The sequence below is a fragment of the Gopherus flavomarginatus genome, chromosome 5 (assembly GCF_025201925.1).
Source record: "Gopherus flavomarginatus isolate rGopFla2 chromosome 5, rGopFla2.mat.asm, whole genome shotgun sequence".
Lineage (NCBI taxonomy): Eukaryota > Metazoa > Chordata > Testudines > Testudinidae > Gopherus > Gopherus flavomarginatus.
Window position 1 is genome coordinate 41,188,871 of NC_066621.1, and position 22,968 is coordinate 41,211,838.

Sequence of the window (22,968 nt, forward strand, 5' to 3'; positions counted from 1 at the left end):
ACCAATAGAAGGCTAGGTTAGATTTCTGCTGGGGGATTCTGTGGTTATATCTACACTGCAATTAAAAACCTCTGACTGGCCCATTTCAGCTGACTAAGGTTTGCTGGGCTCATGCTGCAGGGATGTTTAATTGCATTGTAGGGTTGCCAATTTTGGTTGGATGAATTCCTGAAGGTTTCCTCACATGACATAATCTTCAATAAGACATTCATGCTCAGGCTGCAGCATGAATGCTGGGACCAATCCATCCCTGCAGGGTCCTAGAGTACGGGGTTCACTTCCAGCCCACAGAGGTTTTCAGCCCTAGAGTTGGAACCCTGCAAGCCTGACTCAGCTGACCAAGGCTAGCCGTGGGGTTTTCTTCACTGTATAGACATGGCCTGAGAAGCTAGGCTTTGCAGGAAGTACTGCATAGCTGTCTGTGACTGGCAGCCCCTCATGGGCCACTGATTGGCTGATATTAGTATTTAAACCAGGAAGCCATCATGGGGAGATGTCTGAGGAACAGTGTAGATGGTATTCTTGCTTCTACTCCAGACCTTGCTTGTTGTAGACCCTAAACTCCAGCTTCTGATCCTAGTTTGTCCCCAACTCTGCTGTTTGCTTGCTGCCTATAACCTGGTGCCTGACCCTCACTTCCTGATATCTTGACCTGGCTTGACCCCAACTGTGCTGTTTGCCTGCTGCCTGAAACTGCCGGACTCTGACTGCCTGATACTCTATGAGCAGCCCAATCCTGACCCTGATACCCATCTCCTGACTGCAACTTAGTAGCTAGCTGGAGCATGGAAGCTGCCCACAGTCTGGCCCTGACCGGCTCTTCCCTTTGCTATTTCAATAGATTTCTACTTCTCTTTCAAGGCAGACACCCAAGGCCTATAATATTCTATGCATTGCTGGGTGTGAGACTGAAAGAAATGCTATGTACCCTGGCTTTCACTTTGGAAGGGTTTTGGCTCCCACATCATGACACTGGAGAATGGTTTGGGGGAGGCAGGGGAGCTGATATAGAAGCTTTAGATTTCATTTGCCTAAGCAGAAAGGAACCAGAGTACCAGGGCTGGGAAAAAGTTTGAACTGTTCTTCAGTGTCTGTTGTTAGGATTCTGCAGCCCATTACAAATACCCAAACTCTGCTCCCCTCCCTTCAGCTCAACTGAACGTTCCCTTGGAAACCCCTGTAATTGACAGAGCAGGGGCACATGGACAGGAATCCACTTTGTTGATAATCCCACAACCTCCTCTTAGAGCCCTATGACTGATCTTGTCTGAATAAACAGTCCCTTCCTAAAGAGACAAGGTGGGTGAGGTAATACTATTTATTGGACCAACTTGTGTTGGTGAAAGAGACAAGTTTTTGAGCTACACTAGGGGTGCTCAACCTATGGCCTGCAGGTCACAAACGGCCCACCAGAGCAGTATATGTGACCCACAGGCTACTGGCTGGGGCTCAGGCTTGTCAGCTGCCTCTGAGGCTCCTTCAGCTGCAGCAGTGGTTGACAAATCTGAGCCTCAGTTCGTGAGTGGCCAGTGGCTGAGGCTGCCTCAGCCTCCCAAGGGCTAAGCCTTGGGCTGTTGGCTCCCAGCTGAGATTCCCTCTTTCAGGCTGTGCTTAGGTTTATGTGGCCTTCCTCTATAATAAGGTCGGGCACCACTGATACACAGACCTCTTCTTCAGGGCTAGCAGCTTTGTGTACACTACACAGTTTTTAGTGACCTTGCTGTGTCAACATGGCTGTGTCACTAAAAGTTGACCAGTGTAACCACAGTTTGTCGGTACTTTTTACAACAAAATACTTCCACCCACAATGAGCAGCGTTCGTGTTGTTGACAGGAAAGCGCTTGTGTTGACAACACGCTGTTTACATGGCCACTTCCTGTGGAAAAACTTTACTTTTGGGGGGGGGCGGGTTTCGCACCAGTAAATGTCAAAAGTTCACTCAATTGCCAGCTTAGGCATAGCCTAAGTCACAGCTAAACATAAGATGAAACAGATTGTTTAGCATCAGCAGTTAACATGTATACTAAGACCATTCAAGATGAAGAGGCTCATTAACACCTTTTCTGTCACTGGGGATTAGCAGGTTACAGAGTGTTGTAATAAGCCATAAATCCAGTGTCTTTATTAAGACCATGTTTTTCTAGTGTCTAGAAAAGTGATGAATTTAAGCTCCCAGACTCATCTTTATAAAGTATTGTGCAGATTTCTTTTGAGGACAAGGACTGAGAAGTTAGATGTGGAGTGATCATTTTGTGAAATATATTAACCCATTGATGGTATAGGGCTTTTGTCTTTTATCATTTTTCTGTGAGAGTTCTTTTGAGAGTGTAGTGATTATATGAGTAAAAGCAGACATTAGTTGTTGGGGCATTTAGTGCACTGGATGAGGTACACCACATGCTGTGATAGGCACATAGAGGACCCATGGATCTTGAAAGGTGTGTTGTGGGAAGTATTGAGCATTGTAGCAGTGGAGATATGTCTGCAGGTTTTACATCTGTCGTTATAGTAGCATCTGGTGCCTCTTTGAGTTGGTGGGTCCTGGTATGTGGGGAGTTTACGTCTGATGATGAACATAGTGAGGTTAAGGGGTTGTTTGAAGGCCATTAAGAGGTGGTTTGGGAAAGACTTATTTCAGGATGTGATCCCCATTGAGTAAGGGCTGTAATTGTTTGATACCTCATATCTCTTCCTAGACAGACACTGACCTGTAGATAGACAATAAGAGAATCTCATAAAATTAGGGAGAAACAAATGATCATTTTCCTCTCTGTGTTTGTGTGTCCTGCAGGTTGTGGGGTTGTGTTCTGACAGCTGCTTGTTGTGGGGATCTCTCCTCTGTTCTCAGAACCAGTCAGAACCTGACAGTGCTGGCGCTGGGGTATAACAAACTGAGAGATTTAGGTGTGCAGCTGCTGTGTGAGGGACTGGAACATCCCAACTGCAAACTGCAGAAAATAAAGTAGGTAACTGCTGGTTTCCTTTAGTTTGTGTTGTGAACCTTGTACTATTGTGATTTTAGCTCTTTCTGCTAGGATCACAGCCCTGCTCTGAGTTTACCAACAACCTTTGAAAAACATCTACTATCTCCCAAAAAGTGGTAAATAGACTCATTGTAATGCAGGTTTATTATGCTTTACTGGTTAAGAAGTTGGATCACATAATGACTCTTCACGTTCTGTAATTGCAGTGAACTGCAGTGAATTTTACTCTGCTCTCTTTATTTTACTGACTAAGGCCTGGTCTACACTGCGGGGTGGAGGGGTGAGCAAAGTTGGTCTAAGTTACACAACTTCAGCTACAGAATAGTGTAGCTGAAATCAACATACTTAGAACTACTTAGTGCAGTGTCTTTACTGTGGTAGGTCAACTGCTGACGCTCCCCCATCGACTCCGCATATGCTTCTCACTCTGGTGGAGTACTGGAGTCAACGGGAGAGCGCTCGGTGGTCAATTTATTGTGTCTTCACTAGACGTGATAAATCAACCCCCGCTGGATCAGTCGCTCCAGAGGTAAATGTAGACATGCCCTAAGTGTGAATGAAAACATCATTTATAAGGCCAGGTCTGCACTACAAATCAATATCTGCATAATGACATTGCTCAGGGCTGTGAAAAATCCACAACCTGAGCAAACTAGTTATACTGGTCTAACTCCTCCCCTTCACCCTTCCTCTCCCCAGTAGACAGTTGTCATAACCTAGTCCCAGATTTGGACCTTAGCGTCCAAAATGTGGGGGTTAGCATGAAAACCTCCAAGCTTAGTTACCAGCTTGGACCTGGTAAATCTGCCACCACCCAAAAAAATCTGCCACCACCCAAAAAATTAGAGTATTTTGGGGCACTCTGGTCCCCCCAAAAACCTTCCCTGGGGACCCCAAGACCCAAATCCCTTGAATCTCACAACAAAGGGAAATAAACATTTTCCCTTCCCCCCTCCAGGTGTTCCTGGAGAGATACACAGAAGCAAGCTCAGTGAATCTAAACAGAGGGATTCCACCCTCTCTATTTCCAGTCCTGGAAACAGAAGTACTTCCCTCTTCACCCAGAGGGTATGCAAAGTCAGGCTAGTAAATCTAACACACACAGATTTCCCCCTGACTTCTTCCTCCCACCAATTCCCTGGTGAGCACAGACTCAATTCCCTGGAGTTCCCCACTAAAGAAAAACTCCAACAGGTCTTAAAAAGAAAGCTTTATATAAAAAGAAAGAAAAAATACATAAAAATAGTCTCTCTGTATCAAGGTGACAAATACAGGGTCAATTGCTTAAAAGAAATATGAATAAACAGCCTTATTCAAAAAGAATACAATTTAACACATTCCAGCAACTACACTCATGTAAATACAAAAAAAACCATATAAATCACTATCTGATCTTTTGTACTTACAACTGGGAAACAGAAGATTAGAAAGCAAGAGACAGAAATCCTTCCCATAGCCGAGAGGGACAGATACAAGACCAGAACAAAGGACTCCCACACAAACTTCCCTCCACCCAGATTTGAAAAAGTCTTGTTTCCTGATTGGTCCTCTGGTCAGGTGTTTCAGGTTACTTCTTTCCAGGTGTAAGAGACATTAACCCTTAGCTATTTGTTTATGACAACAGTCCTATGTTGACAGGAGAGCTTCTCCCTTCAATAGAGCTACTGCCTCTCCCAGCACTCTCTCTTTGGCATAGAAGCATCTTCACTTAAGCTCTGCAGCGGCACAGACCTGCCCTAACAGATTTTTACAGTTTGATTAGAATAACCCTCCTTCATTAAAATCCTTTACCACTATTACAAGAATTAACCCTGGGACAAAGCCTGACAACTAGACAGGACAAAAGGAAAATCAGTTCAGCAAGAACAGTCATTAGCTGGCGGCTGTCCATGGGAGCAGCCCAGGTACTTGGTCCTTCACCTTCTTTCTCAGCCAGCCCATCTCTCCAGGCAGCAGCGGCTCTCTCAGATGTTGGTAGCACTGGAAAGTCCATTTAGCTCTGCAGGTCCAATTCATTGTTCAGCAATAATGCCAGGCAGCTATAAGTGATTACGGAGCTCTTTAGTTGACTAAAAATCCCAGAGAAAGAGGTTAAGTGCCACTTAAGATCAGTGTTCAAATCCACAGTGCAATGAGGATGTGGTAAAGTCTGGTTCCTTGCCAATAGTGAATGGGAAAGAAAAGAAAATGGGGGAGGGGGAGGGGAGATGAGGAATGTGAGTGAATGGATGTCAGTTCTGTGTGATTTGGGGCCAATGATGTGTTTCCAAAACTTCCACTGTTGGAGCTGACTGAATAAATTATTTTTCAGTTTGGAGGCTAAGCCAAAAAATGCCGCCCCCTCCATCCCCCCAGTAAAAAAATCGAAAAAAAGTATTGTTTTGAGTCAAATATTACAAAATGAATTGATTCAACTTCTTTGAGTCTCCCCCCCCGCCACACACAGACTTTTTATTTGGACAAAATGATTCACTAAATTTGACCCAATTTACAAATAGATGTGGGGTAACCAACTGTATCTCTCTCTCTCACTCATGCCACTCTCTTCCAGCCCTTTCCCCTGTCTTAGGTACCACACTCATACCACATTTGGGTTCTGTGAGACAATAACAGGTTCACTCCAGAGACACAACAAGGGCAGCTTTCACAATTAGTTACAATTTAAAATTTTACCTTTGTAGATTAATTACTCCTGAATTGCTATGAACCGAAGTCTCTTCCTTGGTGCTTGACAGAGAAATAACATGGCTGCCATGTCCAGTGTCTCCCACTTCCCCAAAAGGCTGGGATGGAAAACACACCACCCTTCTCCAGAATCATCAGTAAAAAAAAATAATTGAGCAAATAAAATAAATGTTACCTGGAAGAACTTCACCTCCTCAGCTGCTCATACATGCAGCTTCAGGCCAAATATACGGCACCAGCACAACCATTCAAAGACTCTGCAGTAACTCCTCACTTAACGTTGTAGTTATGTTCCTGAAAAATGTGACTTTATGCAAAATGATGTTAAGTGAATCCAATTTTCGCATAAGAATTCATGTAAATGTGGGGGGTTAGGTTCTAGGGAATTTTTTTTCAACAGACTAAAGACATTATATACACAATGCAAAAGTTTTAAACAATTTTGAGCAAACAGTTTAATACTGTACATAGCCATGAATGCTTGTGAAGCTTGGATGAGGTGATGGAGTGAGAGGATGGAATATTTCCCAGGGAATACCTTGCTGCTACTCAGCTGAGCCCTCAAGGGTTAACACACTGTTATTAATGTAGCCTCACACTGTGCAAGGCAGCATGGACTTAGGCACGAGGAAGGAAACACAATAGATGCAGGGCAGTGGCTGGAAACACTTCCCTGCAAAAACTGAACATGATGATGAGCCCAAGCTATCCAGCTGGAGCGCACCCCTCCCTTCTCCTGACAGCACATGCACCACTGCATACGTGCTGACTTTCAAAAGTGCTGGGGGATGCGTGCAAGAGTGAGAGAGAGACACGTGCATTGCCCCGTTAAGTAGGCTGACTCCACTACAAGTACTCTGCAGATCAGCAAATTCAGACAGGAAGCTGCTGCTTCCAGCAAGCTTCCTCCTCCTGTCCCAGAGCCCTGTCCACCTCCTCTGCTTTGTGGCGAGGGGTACAGAGCAGGGGGTAGGAGCAGGGGAGCATCCTGATATCAGCATGCCTCCTCCCCACCCCCAGAAACAGGGCCGGCCTTAGGATTTATGGTGCCCTAGGCGAGATTATTAAACTGGTGCCCCTGTGCCTGATCTGCTCTTAGCAACACAAACATAAGCTTACAGTATTGGAAAACTTGCCACATTCACGTTATTAAAACCAGTTTAACTTAATTAAGCACACTGTAATGCTGATGGACTAGCACTAAAGAAGCAGCACTATAGAAAAAATTCTGATGACAGAATGATGCAAATTTTTTTTTTAATTTATCAAAATTTTATTGGAAAGTTATATGAAGAGGTATTGAAACAAAGATTTGTTTTTAATTAAAAGCAATCTTTCTGGCTTTTTTGGCTGCAAAATCAGTAATAATGTCATCGTATGACAAAGACAAAGTCGTGTCTTGTTCGACTGCAAGAATAGCAAGACCAGTTAAGCGTTCCTGACTCATTGTAGAGCGGAGATAGTTTTTAATGAGCTTTAGTTTTGAGAAACTCCGTTCTCCTGATGCTACTGTTAAAGGAATTGTCAGTAGAATACGAGTGGCAATGTACACATTAGGATATATGTCAACAAGTTTGCGGGTATGAATAAACTGTACAATGTCCATCACCGATTTTGCATGTGGCAACATTGATGACAGTGTACTCAATTCTTCATACAGTTCAAGTCCATTTAAATCAAAGCTATCACCGTGCTTCAGGAGGCTCTCTAGGTTCTTGCACTTTGTCATTAGTTGCTCTTGTTTTCCTATTTCGTTGAATTTAGTTATGTCATACAAAAATCCAAACTGTTCATGGTGTACTTGCAAGGTATTAAACCTTTCATCAACAGCAGATACTGCTTTATCCATCACAACATTAAAAAATTCAACCTCAAATTTCTTTTCTGGATCGTCTATGGGCATGATCTGCTGTACAGATTCTTCACAAAGAAGTGTCCCTGGCCTTTTTAACTCATATTAACTATGTATTTACTTTATGAAAATTGGAGAAAACATTGTGAAAATGTAAAACATTGGATGCCCAACTGCTGGGCTGGCAAAAGTTATATTGACTCACAGGGAAAAAAAAAAGCAGAAGAATCTTAGTACAACATATGGTCACTCTATACCAGGGGTCGGGTCGGCAACCTTTCAGAAGTGGTGTGCCAAGTTCACTGTAATTTAAGGTTTCTCATGCCAGTAAGACATTTTAATGTTTGTAGAAGGTTTCTCTCTATGTCTATATTATATAAATAAACTATTGTTATTATCTGAAGTCTTGGCCACCGGTCCTGCTCAGGCCACTGCCAGCTGAGTAAATGAAACCCCAAACCGTCAGTGGGCTGGTGGCTGGAACCCTAGACAAGGATCCCAGGCCCTGCTCAGCCCGCAGCTGGTCTGGGGTTCTGACCACCAACTCCTGCCAGCCAGGATCCCGGCCGCCAATCCCCCCTCAGCCCACTACCAGCCTGGGATTCTGCTCACCCAGGCTGGCAGGAGGCAGAGTGGGGCTGGCGGCTGAGCTCCTGACTGGCAAGGGGCCGGCAGCCGGAACCCTGGAGTAGCAGTAGGCTGAGTGCTGCTGACACCCCAGACTGGCAGCAGACTGAGCCACTCAACCCCCCATCGGCCCTGCTCAGCCCGCCACCAGCCCACTCAGCCTGCTGCCGGCTGCGTGAATGGAACCCCAGGCTGACAGCAGGTTGAGTGGTTCAGCTGGCCTGCTCAGCCCACTGCCAGCCTGGGGTTCCTTGGGGGTCCCCAGGCCAGCAGCAGCTGCTGAGTGGGGCCGATGGCTGGTATCCCAGTTGGCAATAGGGCAGCAGCCGGAACCCCAGAGCAGTGATGGGCTGAGCCGCTCAGCCTGCTGCTGCATACCATCAAAAATCAGCTCACCTGCCACCTTTGACACGTGTGCCGTAGGTTGCTGACCCCTGCTTTATACACTAGTAAGGAGATGAGCATATTACAGTTGTTGGAGGGCTCTTATCAGGAGTAACAGGCTATAGGAAAGTCAGTCAACATTTTTTGTTTCTCTGATGAAAACTGGCCCACTCCCTGCCTCGAACCAAACCTGTCACTAATAATTGTCAACAACTTAATTTTCTGTTTTTGGCTAAGATATTGATTTTTTTTAAAAAATAATATTGAAATTGGATTCAGGATTGTTAGCAAGAATTTTTGGCAAACAAAGTTGTTAAATGACAATCTAAATGGCAACACAGTACTGCTTTCATGCTTGGCTCATCCCCCAGCCCGCTGGTCCAACAGCTGCAGTAGAGGAGGAGATAGGTGGAAAACTGCAGGACCTCAAAATCCACCTCTTGGGGTGCAGAGTGGCAACAGCAGCAGCAAGCCCTCAGGTCCAATCACACGCCAATGGGCACCACCACCAGCCTTATGGACCATGGTGAAGTTAGCACAGCATCTGATCTCAGGGACAGGGCACTCATGGAGCCACAGCAGCTCATCCTGCCCTATGCAGCTCCCCCCGGGATGAGATGGATAGCTGGCAGCTGCCAGCCCGGGGGAGAGGCGCTCCTCAGCTAGGGTGGCCAGATCCAGATGTCCTGATTTTATAGGGCCAGTCCCGATATTTGTCTTATATAGGCACCAATTACCCCCACCTAGAGTGACCAGACAGAAAGTGTGTAAAATCAGGACAGGGATGGGGAGGGGAGTGGGGGGGTAAAAGGAGCCTATATAAGAAAAAGACCCAAAAATTGGGACTGTCCCTATAAAATAGGGATATCTGCTCACCCTACCCCAATCCCGATTTTTCACACATCTGGCTAACCCCAGCCAAGCCCTGTGTGACATTCCAATTCTGGCTGCCTGCCGAGGAAGTGAGTTACTTTCACTTTCATTCCTCAGCAAGCAGCCAGCCTTGCCTCCCCCCCAGCACTTCACCCAACCCAGCCCTGACGGAGGGGAGGGAGGAGAGAGAGAGGGGTGCTCCTGGGGAGGAGGGAGAAAGGAGGGGGTGCTCCGTGGGGCAGGGGGGAGAAGAATGGATGTTATGGGAGACAACAAAGGATACTGGTTCCAGAGCCACAGCCTCACCTGACCTCAGCCGGGGGGACAGAGTCACACTCACAGGTGAGCTCCTTTCCCAACCCCCACCTCCTCCCCTTCCCAGAGACCCCAGCAGCCAATCCCGTCCCTCAGACTGTGCTGCATTCGGCTCTCTCTAGGACCCAGCAGCCCTGCTTCTACACTGTCTGGGCTGCCTGCAGAGTGGCGCCCCCAGGCAGTGTGAGGCCCTACGCCGTTGCCTATTCTGCCTATGCCTAAGGATGGCCCTGCCCAGAAAGCAGGAGGCTCCTGGGAGCAACTTCAAGGCAGAGGGCAGGGCAGGGCAGGAACAGTAGGGCAGTGAGGGGAAGGCCACCTAACTGTTGCTTTGCAGCTGCCAAGCCACATACCTTACAGGGGATTTAGGGGGCTCATGAGGGGGAGATGATGGCTCCCCTGGTTCTAATCCCCATGAGGAGGGGCTGCTCTTCCAGAGAATCCTGCAAGAAGTGGACAAAGCATGCAGCCAAATGACATTATAAGGGAGCATTGCACAACTTTAAACAAACGTTCTCTAATAGCTTAACAATGTTGACTGGGACAAGGTTAAGTGAGGAGTTACTGTATTATTGAGAGCAAGGTGAAGAGGCAGCATAGGAAGCAAGTGGGGTAGAACCTTGGTCCTAGCACCGAGATACACAATCCTGTTGCTACCATGGAGAAATTCTTTATGTAAAGAAACGAAATTACTAATCAATGACCTAGGTTCAGACTTATGTGTGTGGAGGGAGGAGTAAAGAGCCTGTACCATGTACTAGCACTTCCCATCCCCCATTATACACGGCACACAGGTTTAAAGCATTTTCTCCGAGTGTGATCAACAGAGTGAAAATGACAAAGATCATGGGTCCTGGCAGAAGCACAAAGAGGATATTACAGTTATCCCACTATGGAAGGCTGTGTGGCTCTGCTGCCCTTAGTCAGTCTTCACACTCAGAATTCCTTAGATGGGGACGCCTCTAGACCCATTTTCACCTACTCCCCAATTGTGTAAGGGAGTCTGAGCTGATCTGAGCTGGCCGAGGAGCCAGAGAAGGCGTAAAGATGCATAAGTTCAAGTAATGGGAGGGCTACTGAGATCAATTCAACACCCTTGCACTCAGATGGATTCACTGAGCCACATTCAGAAGTGAATCAAAGGGGGTGTAGTTTCCATGTTGTTAAATTGATCTCAGTGTGAGTGAGAGCGAAGGGAGTCTAATCTGGTTGAGCCGACATGCTGAGGAGAATGGAGGAAGTGGAAAGTTACACCAGCCTCAACTCTTGCACTCTCACCTTGACTCCTCTCTGAGTGCTTGGAGGACTCCAGGTGTATCCTTAGCAGTAGACGTAGTATGAGGGGCATTGGGCCTGGGGAAACTGTAATGCTCTGATGTTAGATGGATTCTGTTCTGACAGAAATGTAAAAGCTGTCTGTGTTTCTCGGGTAAGGGTCACTGGACCAAACTTTGAATTTGCATCTAGCTGAATAAACTCGTCTTATTTCTTTAACTTAGGGCAAGAAAGCAACTAGCATAAGAGAATGAAAGGTGTGTGAGCACTGGCTAGTTCTCTATTTTTAAACAAACAATGGTTTCTCTGAAGTGTGGGTTTCATGTCAACTACCCTTACACAGTTTCTGCATTATGGATGCAGTTGATGGGGCCCATCCTCTCTCAGTGGGCAGTCTTTAGGCCTCAGGTCATTGGGGAAAGTCCCCTCACAAATGACGGTTGCCATGCAGAATCCACAGTTCTATTGCAGATATCTCCCAAATGAAGATCAGGATAGGTGTGGACCCAGGCTGAAAATACCAGCACCTATCTTCATTTGGGAGATATCTGCAACAGAACTGTGGATTCTGCATGACAATGGACTGCCCACTGTGAGAGGATCCAGAATGCAGGAACTATGTAAGTGGCCCTGAAGTTACAAAAACAGTCCTTAAGGTGGAGTGGGTATGAAATGACAAGTAGCAAGGTCAAAGGCACATGGAAGAGAGTTGGGTTACCAGCAACATCTGAAGCAAATTTCCCTCTTCTTCTCTGGTTGGGTTGTTCAGAAGAAAAAGAGGTGAAAGACCCTCATCATTGGTTACTTCCTGAGAGACCCTGCTGGAAGTATGAGCGCTGTCCATGCTATTCTGTAGCATGATTCTAGTAAACAACAACCATGTAAGTTAAAGGTCCTAATAGCTGAAACAGAAGGTCGTACACTTTCTTTTGATTTTTGTCATTTTACAGGAGGGAGACCCCCATCACTCCATCAATGTGTATGTGTGGTATGTGTGTGTGCTGAATAGGGGCGCAAAACTCCCAAATCTGTCATCTACAGTAATTGAGGTTCTCTGATGTGTCACCTCTGGGATAAATCATTTTGGACAGGTACTGTGCTATTGTGTGACAGGGAGAGGAGGGGAAACTAAGAACAGTCAAAATAGCTTGTAACAACAATGGAATTTAAGGAGGAAGCATGAAACTGGTGAGTTGCAAAAAAATCACTCGTTGGGTGATCTCACCTGGCAAGGGCCTCAGACCAGAATGGACATTTATGTCCTGCGCAGTGCTGGTTGGAAAGCTGCCTGGGACTTAAGCTATATCTACACTTAAAATGCAACAGCGGCATAAATGCAGATGTGTTTCTATAGAGCTTCCGTGCAGACACTCTCCACAGCATCAGGAAGTGTTCTGCTGTTGCTGTGATTGATCTATTTCCCTGAGAAGCAGTAGCTAGGTCGACAGAAAGATTCTTCCATTGACCTCGCACCAGGGCCAACTCCAGGCACCAGCCCAGCAAGCAGGTGCTTGGGGAGGCCACGGGGAAAGGCTGGCATGTCCAGCTCTTCGGTGGCAATTCAGTGGCGGGTCCCTCACTCCCTCTCGGAGTGAAGGACCTGCCGCCAAAGACTGAAGTGGTGGCGGTAGAGCTCCCCGCAGATCGCGATCACGGCTTTCTTTTTTTTTTTTTTTTCTGCTTGGGATGGCAAAAACCCTGGAGCCGGCCCTGCCTCGCACTGTCTACATGAGGAGTTAGGTTGGCATAGCTATGTCTCCCATGAGTGTGGATTTTTTCAGTGGGTTGGTGCATCTGTGCAGTGTGAGGGTCCTAACTCTTACAAGGTGGGGCTCACAACCTGAGATAATGGGTTTCTTTCTGAGCAGCAATGGTCTTCACTTGTTTAAACTGCAAGGAAACTGAGTGCTGGCAATGACAGCACTTGTGAATTCAGAGTCTCTTTAGAGATACACACTCGTATCCAGGGGAGGAAACAGAGAATGAAACTGTGACATATTGGGGACCACCCTGACCAATAGTGGGTTCTGTCACTGCCTGTCCTGTAACTTTGACAGCCTTTGTGCTGTGCAGCTATGGTTCAGGTCCCTGGTACCAGTAACCAGCCCACAAGTCGCACCATGGCTTCCATCAGCCTAATTACTTCTTGCAGGGTAATACCAACAGCATTTATAGTCTCAAGTGCCCCCCAAACCCCACAAATCCATGCTCCTAGAATCTGTAATTACCAGACACTCTGACTGTTCCCCTCTGGATTGTCACCCCTGAAGGCATGAAACCCACTCCGCACTTATCAGTTCACTTTGTCATATACACTCCACAAAGTTTGCACACCAGATACATGCTTGAGGCAAAATACAAAGAATGTTTATTTAACAGTAAAACTACAGAATCAGAGATGAAATAGTGAAGGGGAGCAAACATACACGCACATGGAAAATGAACATGCAGCTCAGGGTTTACTCTTCCATATTTGCTAAACTCCCATTTCTACTAAAAGTTACCTGTTGTCTTTGAACAGTTTCCCAGCATTCCCTCTGCTATGGGAAGAATCCAGGGTTCATGGGCAGCCTCCTGCCTTGAAACTGCCTCCCAAGTTCTGGATAAAAATCCTCAGTCTCAAGCCTATTTTTTAAAAGTACTTTTCCTTCCCCACCCCTCTTCCCCCATGTTCCCAATCTCTTGCTGTGCTGTACAATGGACAGTTACTTGGAGGTGGTTTCATGTCAATACCTGGCTTGGGAGCTGCCTCTCCCCTTTGAATGCTCACCGTCCTGTTGTGAGGTGTAGTTGAAGCTGTGGTACAAGTTATGGGTAGTTTTCTGTATGCACAAATACACATATTCATAACCGCAGTCTGTCAGCATATCTTTATAATGAACATCAAGTTCAGAACATATGAGACCTTACTTGATACATGTTTGTAGCACAGTGATACAGTATGCCATCAGTTGGATCAACTGCTCGTTTTTGGGTTTAACCCTTACGTTCTTCCCTTGGTACGTCTGACCCTGATTGCCACCGGAGCATAAAGTGGTCATTTTATTCTCACTCTGGATCTGTCTGCTGCAGGTTGGAGCATTGCAGTCTCACAGCTGCTTGTTGTAGGGCTCTCTCTTCTGTGCTCAGTATCAGCCAGACCCTGACAGAGCTAGATCTGAAGGACAACAAACTGGGGGATTCAGGAGTGCAGCTGCTGTGTGAAGGGCTGAGACATTCCAACTGCAGACTGCACAAAATATGGCAAGTAACAGCTGGTTTCCTTTAATCTGTGACTGTTAACATTGTGGTGTTGTGAATTACACTCTTTTTACAATACAGTACAATGCATGGAACCCAGCCACAGACAAGCCCCAGAAAAAGAACAGCGACTTACTGACATGTTCATTGGTTGCAGTTTACTAGTTAGCACCTGGATAATGTAGTTGGTTTAGTCCCTGGCCCCTGTTTGGTTGGCTAAAGAGGCAGCTTAGGATCCTCCTGACATGGAGCATTCCTCCAATGGTGCAAAACAAGTATAGCCAACTCTGTGCCATCCACGTCACCATCCAACTTCCCTCAGTGTAGGGCATGTGCATGGGCATGGAGGGTATATATGCGGGCAATGGGGCAGCGTGCCTGGTGTTCCACTAGATCCTAGGCTGGCTCAGCAGCTGGGTAACTTAGAACAGCTTTAAAGTTCCTCTAAAAACACTGGAGAACCTTAAAATATCACACTTAAACCAGAACTTTTGATCTCTGAGAACTCCTGTAGAACAAAGTAACATGCACATCGCTTGTTGTCTGAAAGTCGCCATGGGTTGAAATTGAACGCACTGGTGTCACTTTGGGTAGGTGATCTTGAACACCACTTACTGACACTGCAATGGAGTCCTAGTCTTGCTGGACATGCCTATTTCATGCTCTTTGGAAAGTTAGTTCAGGCTGAAGTTCCAAACTGTATCTTAATGACTTTTAAAATATTGGTTCCCCAGAGGGGCAGTGGATCCTGGGATGGTGTTATAAGTTGGGGAGGGTCTGATGCATAGTTTGAGCCCCAGGTGTAGGCAAAAGAGTTATTAAAAAATTCGGATTCTTCTGTCACATGACTTTTAGGGGGGTCTTAAGGAACACCTTCCTCAAATGACCCCACCCTAACCTGGCGTCCCATGACACACAGCAATTTTCAAGACAATCCAAATAATCATGTGGCTGTTAGAGCACTTAGAAAAGTCATTTGCAGCCCCACCACAGCTGCTGCAAACTCAGCCCTTTCAAGGTCTGTGTTACTAAAGCTTCGCTTGAGGCAGGGGTATAAAGAGCACTTGTCACAATGAGAACTGAAATCACACTGCTTCCATGGAGAGATTCTGTGAGCTGTATCAGAAGGGTAGCCGTGTTAGTCTGGATCTGTAAAAGCAGCAAAGAATCCTGTGGCACCTTATAGACTAACAGATGTTTTGGAGCATGAGCTTTCGTGGGTGAATACCCACTTCCTCAGATGCATGTAATGGAAATATCCAGGGGCAGGTATATATATGCTAGCAAGCAAGCTAGAGATAACGAGGTCAGTTCAATCAGGGAGGATGAGGCCCTGTTCTAGCAGTTGAGGTGTGAAAACCAAGAGAGGAGAAACTGGTTCTGTAATTGGCAAGCCATTCTCCTCTCTTGGTTTTCACACCTCAACTGCTAGAACAGGGCCTCATCCTCCCTGATTGAACTGACCTCATTATCTCTAGCTTGCTTGCTAGCATATATATACCTGCCCCTGGATATTTCCATTACATGCATCTGAGGAAGTGGGTATTCACCCACGAAAGCTCATGCTCCAAAATGTCTGTGAGCTGGATTTTGCAGCCCCTGCTCCCTGTGAGTGCTGAGTATCCTCACAGCAATAAATGGGACTGTCTGTGTCAGTCACTGCTCCCCGCCCTGAGCAAGGGCTGCATAATCCAACCTTTTACGTGCAGAAAGGACATTCCTGTACCTGCCCAGAGCTCACAGGGTGAGTGGTGTGTGCGTGGGTGGGTGGGTGTGGGGTAGAGACAGGCCAGGCTACAGACTGCACAAGTGCTTCTCCTCCCCTCTCCCAAGGGAAAGGCACCTGCTGGCAGTGAGTTCAGCAGGCAGGGCAGTGACAGTGACACAGATCCTGTGGGTGCAACACATGGTGCTTCAGAGGGGCTGTGGGCTCAGATGTTGTGGCTGCAGAGAGAATTAACACGTCCTTTTCCTTCCCTATGTTCCTCACAGCTTGGGCTATCAGAGTGTAACTGAAGAAACACAGGCAGAGCTGGATGCTGTGAAAGACACAAAACTTGACCTGGTTATAGAGATATGGTAGGGCTGGTGAGTGGGAGCCATTGAACCGGCAAAGCTCTGACCTGGCTGCCCTGCTACTAGCTGAGGGAGCAGCTGGGCAGAGGGAGAACACCTGCCCCTTTTCAGAGGAACTCCTGCAATCCACAGGAACTGCAGCAGCATATGTAAATATCTGTAGCAGGGGAACTGAGCAGAGCTTGTCAGGCCCAGCCCCTCTGCCTGATGGTGAGAGGCTCAGAAGCTGGGTTTGCTCAGTGCTGACCTTGGGAGGGGTAGTTGATTTGGGGGATGGGAGGAAGCAGGAGGGAGGAAGGGGATCAGGGCCTAGAGGAAAGAGAGATGAGATCGAGGGGTCTGGTAACCTCCCTTTTTTCAGTCTCTGTCAGTGCAGGGAGGGAAACTCAAGAACCATCATTGGATCCAGAGGGGAACTGTCCTCCTGCTACAATGGTTCATCCTATTACAGACTTATCTATTTACAAAGGGGTTGTACTTTTATACAATTCCACAGCTGTTAAGTTGGCATTTTCTGTATCCATCTCCAACAGAGGTTTATCCTGGATGTATGTTTGTGTTAGTTTTGCTGTGGTCCAATAAATATCGTGTATCAAGAAATAATGTTGCACTTCAGAATTTGTGCTCATGGCCCAAAATTTTCCTGTTCTCCAGAGCTAGGGAGTCCTCAGGGATGTTTCACAGAGTTTCTGTCGTGGTCCCAGTTTCTTATCCATTCTAGTCAACACTTTCAGAAGCGTGTGTTGGCAAAATGACACTTTGGCTGGCTAAAAGGGGGAGGGGTTGTTTTCCCCCCATTCTCTGGGTGCTTTTTCCAAAAAGCGGTGAGGGTGACAACAAAGGACCCGGACTATCCAGTTGGGAGGGGAAAACAAAGGAGCAGGACAGAGAGATGGTTAAGGACATCTAACTATCACCTGGCATTTTCAAAAGCCCTATCAGGTGTCCCCTGGGTCCAGACAGATGCTGCTGTTCTTGTTAAGCCTGATGCACAATTAGCTGAGGAGGCATGAGTGAACACACCTCACAACCACTCCCTTGCTCACATGGATACAACACAGTTTTAGGCCCCACTGCACAACAATGAAGATACTCCGAAACACCCAGAGTTTGGGTTTGAGTGAGACACAGAGACCTTGTATTTGTTTGTGGGTTTGGCCAGGCAGGAGGAGGAGTGGACTTTCCCTAGCTCTGTGCTAAAAAGTGTTAGAAGACTATTGTATTTTGAAAGAAGGTTGGTCATGTGGTGGATGGAGAATGATGTAACTTGGGATCCCCTTGACCAAATGAGTCCAAATGTGAACCACAGACTCTACCCTGCACCTTCCGCTGGCCTGGCAATTTTCAGGCTTAGCTAATTACACAAGTGGATTTTAAAGCACTTTGAAAACTCAGCTGTTCACTGCAATTGCATCTGCAACCCAACCCCATCCCACCCTATAATTGAAAGGTGGCCTCAGAGAGAATTCTAAACTAGCACTGTGAGTATAGATGAAGATCCATTCCGCTCTGCGCGGGCATTGCTACAGCTTTCTCATAAAATACAGTTTTATAAAAAGAGACGAAATTATCAAAAACAATGCAGAGGGGTGAGATTGTGATGGATTGGATCACAGAAACCCCCTTGGGGCTGCAAACTGATGTGCTAAGACTGTTTCTGCCCCTGCCTTCCCTGCCAGCTGGGGACTCCAGAATCCTGCTTGTCTGTGCCGGACATGCTAACCACAAACACAGACCCAGGTTTGAACTACATGCCACAAACTGCAAGCTTAATTGAAAACCACTTGAGAAGTGTGTAAAGCTTATACAGAGTAAACTCATAAATTGTTCATCCTCTGTAACACTGATAGAGAGATATGCACAGCTGTTTGCCCCTCCCAGGTATTAATACATACTCTGGGTTAATTAATAAGTACAAAGTGATTTTATTAAATACAAAAAGTAGGATTTAAGTGGTTCCAAGTAGTAACAGACAGAGCAAAGTTAATTACCAAGCAAAATAAAATAGGACACACAAGTCTATGTCTAATACAGTAAGAAAACTGAATACAGGTAAAACCTCACCCTCAGAGATGTTCCAGTAAGTGTCCTTTTACAGACTAGTCTCTTCTAATCTGGGTCCAGCAATCACTCACACACCCCATAGTTAATATCCTTTGTTCCAGTTTCCTTCAGATATCCTTTGGGGGTGGAGAGGCTATCTTTTGAGCCAGCTGAAGACCCCAAATGGAGGTGTCTTTGATGGGTTTCAATAGACTTTCTTTTGTGGGTGGACACCTCTCCCTCCCCTAGTGTAGAATCTAGCAACAAAACGGAAATTTGGAGTCATCTGGGCAAGTCACATGTCCATGCATGACTCAGAACTTGCAGGTAGCAGCCATTCTTCACATGCTACCTTGAACATCCTCAGGTAGACTTCTTATGTGGATTGGAGCCTTCCAAGATCCATTGTCCATTAAGTGCTTCTTGATTGGGCACTTAACTTGCCCATTCCTCTCTAAAGAAGCTGACCAAATGCTTTACTAAGGCCTTGTCTACACTACAGAGTTGCAGCGCTGGTGAGGGGGTTACAGCGCTGCAACTTAGGTGGTGTACACACTTGCACAGCACGGCCAGTGCTGCAACTCCCTGGTTGCAGCGCTGGCTGTACACCCGGTCGAGCCTCGGGTGTAGAGGATCCAGCGCTGGTGATCCAGCGCTGGTCATCAAGTGTAGACACCCACCAGCGTTTTTATTGACCTCCGTGGCATAAGCAGGTATCCCAGCATACCTTGGAAGCCTCTCTGGTAATCATGCAAACTCCACTGCCCTGGGCTCACCTGACCCCTCCTTTAAATGCCCCGGGAATTTTTAAAATCCCCTTCCTGTTTGCTCAGCCAGGTGTGGAGTGCAATTAATCAATCAATCACTCAGCGACCATGCCTCCACACACCAAACGAGCCCCAGCATGGACCAATGCAGAGCTGCAGGACCTCATAAGTGTTTGGGGAGAGGAGGCTGTGCAAGCACAGCTGCGCTCCAGAAGGAGAAATTATGATACCTATGGGCAGATATCGCAGTCCTTGATGAGAAGGGGCCATGAACGGGACGCGTTGCAGTGCAGGGTCAAAATTAAAGAGCTGAGGAGTGCTTACTGCAAAGCTCGTGAGGGAAATCTCCGCTCAGGAGCTGCCCCCATGAGCTGCCGTTTTTACCAGGAGCTGGATGCCATACTTGGGTGTGACCCCACTGCCAATCCTAGGAGCACGATGGAGAGTTCAGAGCAGGGAGAAGTGGGGGAGGTTGTAGAGGACGGCGACAGTGAGGCTACTGGCGTGGAAGGAGACACCCCGGAGTCCCAGTACACATGCAGCCAGGAGCTCTTCTCAAGCCAGGAGGAGGCTAGCCAGTCGCAGCAGCTGGAAGTTGATGGTGAGGAAGAAACTGAGGATTGTGCTCGGGGTAAGTAGATTTTTATGTTTTGGGAGAGGAGGGTTTGGATTATGGCTGCCTGCATGCATGCCTAAACGTGGAATAGCCCATTGATTTGCTCTATCACGTCTCTGTAATCTGCCTTGGTAATCTCTTGAAAAGTTGCAGCAAGAGCGTTTGCAATTTGCTTTCTCAAGTTAATCGGGAGAGCCACCGTGGTCCCTGTCCCGGTCAGGCTAACTCTTCCGATCCACTGTGCAGTGAGGGGTGGGGGGACCATGGCTGCACACAGGCAAGCTGCATAGGGGCCAGGGCGGTATCCACATTCCTGTAGAAGACCCTCCCTCTCTTCCCAGGTAACACGCAGCAGTGATATGTCTGGCAGTAGGAAACCCTGTTGAGAGTTTAGGGATACTTGAGTGCAGGGCGCCAGGTTCGCGTTTCCCCAGCCCATGGCGCTCTGTTGTTAACCTCCCCCCTCCCAGCACGTAGCCAGCCACGCAGTGTGCTCCGGTGTTCCCCACCCCCCCTCCCAGCACGTAAGCATCCACGCGGTGTGCTCCGGTGTTATGCACCCCCCTCCAAGCAGGCATCCAGCACCGCGGTGTGCTCCTGTGTTCCCCACCCCACCTCCAAGCAGGCATCCAGCACCACGGTGCGCTCCGGTGTTCCCAAACCCCCCTCCCAGCACGTAAGCATCCACGCGGTGTGCTCCTGTGTTCCCCACCCCCCCTCCCAGCACGTAAGCATCCACGCGGTGTGCTCCGGTGTTATGCACCCCCCTCCAAGCAGGCATCCAGCACCGCGGTGTGCTCCTGTGTTCCCCACCCCCCCTCCAAGCAGGCATCCAGCACCGCGGTGTGCTCCTGTGTTCCCCACCCCCCCTCCAAGCAGGCATCCAGCACCACGGTGCTTCCCCCCCCCCACCAGCAGGACGGCGTGAACGCAGACCAAAGAACAACCCCCCCCCCAAGCAGCTCACCACCTTCCTGTTCACTACTGTCCCCTCTTCAGGACACCAGCTACCTCCTCTACCCATTGCTGATAAACCCCAGTGACCCATTGGTCAATTCCCACTCCCAAGGGGAAATCGGGGCAAAACCACTCACCCCATTGCTCGCCATGACTTAGCTTCCCTGCCCTCTCTGTGTTATGTGAGGTATGTGAGAAGGATGCTACCAAAAGTCTAAAAAGTCCTTCAATGTGTGATAATAAACAATGTAGCCTCTGTGTATTACATGGTTCTCTCTCTCTTTTTTCTAGTGACCTTGACTACTGCAGCCGGATCACCGGCCTCACGTAGGTTGCAGAACTTGAGACGGAATCCTAGAAAATCAAAAGAGGAATTGATCAAATCTGTTATGAGCCACTACAACAGAGAAAGTAGGAAGACACAGGAATGGAGAGAGAAGATGTATGAATGGAGACAGAGTGTACATGAATGGAGGCAAACAGAAAGCAGGAGAAAGGAATTGTCTGCCAAAAAAACCACAAAGCAGATGATAAGCCTCCTGGCTCGCCAAACTGAGTCTTTCGAGTCTCTTGTAGCCATGCAGACAAATATGTACCGTTGTAACCCACAGCCCTCCCAAAGCCCTCTTCCTTGTTCCCCAGTATTTCCACAAAACAACTTTCTCCAGCAGCCAGTTCCTTATTATCCCCAGCTGCCCCCAACACCTGTACGATCACCTACCAGCCCTGATAACTGTAATTCTTACCCTGTTCACTCCACCTTCATTATTCTGCAGCATAGTAATCCTGAAGTGCAGCAGACATTGAATAGTGATCAAAATAGGACATATTCAAACCTGTGAATGTATAGTCCACCACCCCAACCCCCTTGCCTGTTATGTACTGTATGTTGAATAAAGGTTTTTTTTCTTTTTCACTACATTATATTATTGCTGGAAGTGGTAAATATTATACATCAAGGTAAAGCAAAGCACATCAAATGCATCAAACATTACTGTTGGCTCTCAGCATCAAATTGCTCCCTTAAAGCATCCCTAATCCTTGAAGCCCTTTCCTGGGCCTCCCTATTAGCCCTGCTCTCTGGCTGAGCAAACTCATCCTCTAGGCGTCGAACCTCGGAGGTCCATTCCTCACTGAATCTTTCACCCTTCCCTTCACAAATATTATGGAGGGTACAGCACGCGGATATAACAGCGGTGATGCTGCTTTCCACCAAATCTAGCTTCCCATAAAGACAGCGCCAGCGGGCTTTCAAACGGCCAAAAGCACACTCCACAGTCATTCTGCACAGGCTCAGCCTGTAGTTGAACCGGTCCTTGCTCCTGTCAAGCTTCCCTGTATATGGTTTCATGAGCCAGGGTGTTAAGGGGTAAGCGGGGTCTCCAAGGATCACAGTAGGCATTTCGACGTCCCCTACTGTGATCTTGAGGTCTGGGAAAAAAGTCCCGGCCCTCAGCCTCCTGAACAGGGAACTGTTCCGAAAGATGCGTGCATCGTGCACCTTTCCAGGCCATCCTGAGTAAATGTCAGTGAAACGCCCACGGTGATCCACAAGCGCTTGCAGAACCACGGAGAAATACCCCTTGCGATTAACGTACTCTGATGCCAGGTGGCGTGGTGACAGAATAGGAATATGCGTCCCATCTATTGCCCCTCCACAGTTAGGGAACCCCATTTCTGCAAAGCCATCCACAATGTCCTGCACGTTCCCAAGAGTCACGGTTCTTCTTAGCAGGGTGCGATTAATGGCTGTGCAAACTTGCATCAGCACCATTCCAGCAGTAGACTTTCCCACTCCAAACTGGTTCGCCACCAATCTGAAGCAGTCTGGAGTTGCCAGCTTCCAGATTGCAATAGCCACCCACTTCTCCACTGGCAGGGCAGATCTCAATCTCGTGTCCCTGCGCTGCAGGGTAGAGGCGAGCTCAGCACAGAGTGCCATGAAAGTGGCTTTTCTCATCCGAAAGTTCTGCAGCCACTGCTCGTCATCCCAGGCTTGCAGGTCGATGTGATCCCACCACTGAGTGCTGGTTTCCCGAGCCCAAACGCACCGGTCCACGGAGCTGAGCACGTCTGTTACTGCCACAAGCAATTTACTGTCTTCACAGTGAGGCGATTCAATATCATCGTCTGACTCCTCACTGTCACTGTCACTCTCACTTTGCAGCTGAAGGAATAGCTCCACTGCCATGCGTGATGTGCTGGCAACATTCATCAATAAGGTCGTCAGCTGCTCAGGATCCATTTATAACAAAAATCACAGAAAAAGCGCTG

General features: G+C 47.5%; 2 protein-coding genes across 2 annotated transcripts in view; both read left to right on the forward strand.

Moving 5' to 3' along the window:
- The window catches only part of LOC127051022 (NACHT, LRR and PYD domains-containing protein 3-like), an 86,431-nt gene extending 69,542 nt beyond the window's left edge, over positions 1-16,889 (forward strand). The window contains exons 11-12 of the mRNA XM_050952810.1: positions 2,792-2,962; positions 16,228-16,889. The gene's annotated coding sequence lies outside the window, so the exon portion shown is untranslated. The remainder of the gene's footprint in view (positions 1-2,791; positions 2,963-16,227) is intronic.
- The window catches only part of LOC127051008 (NACHT, LRR and PYD domains-containing protein 3-like), a 572,024-nt gene that overhangs the window by 69,468 nt on the left and 479,588 nt on the right, over positions 1-22,968 (forward strand). The window lies entirely within an intron of this gene.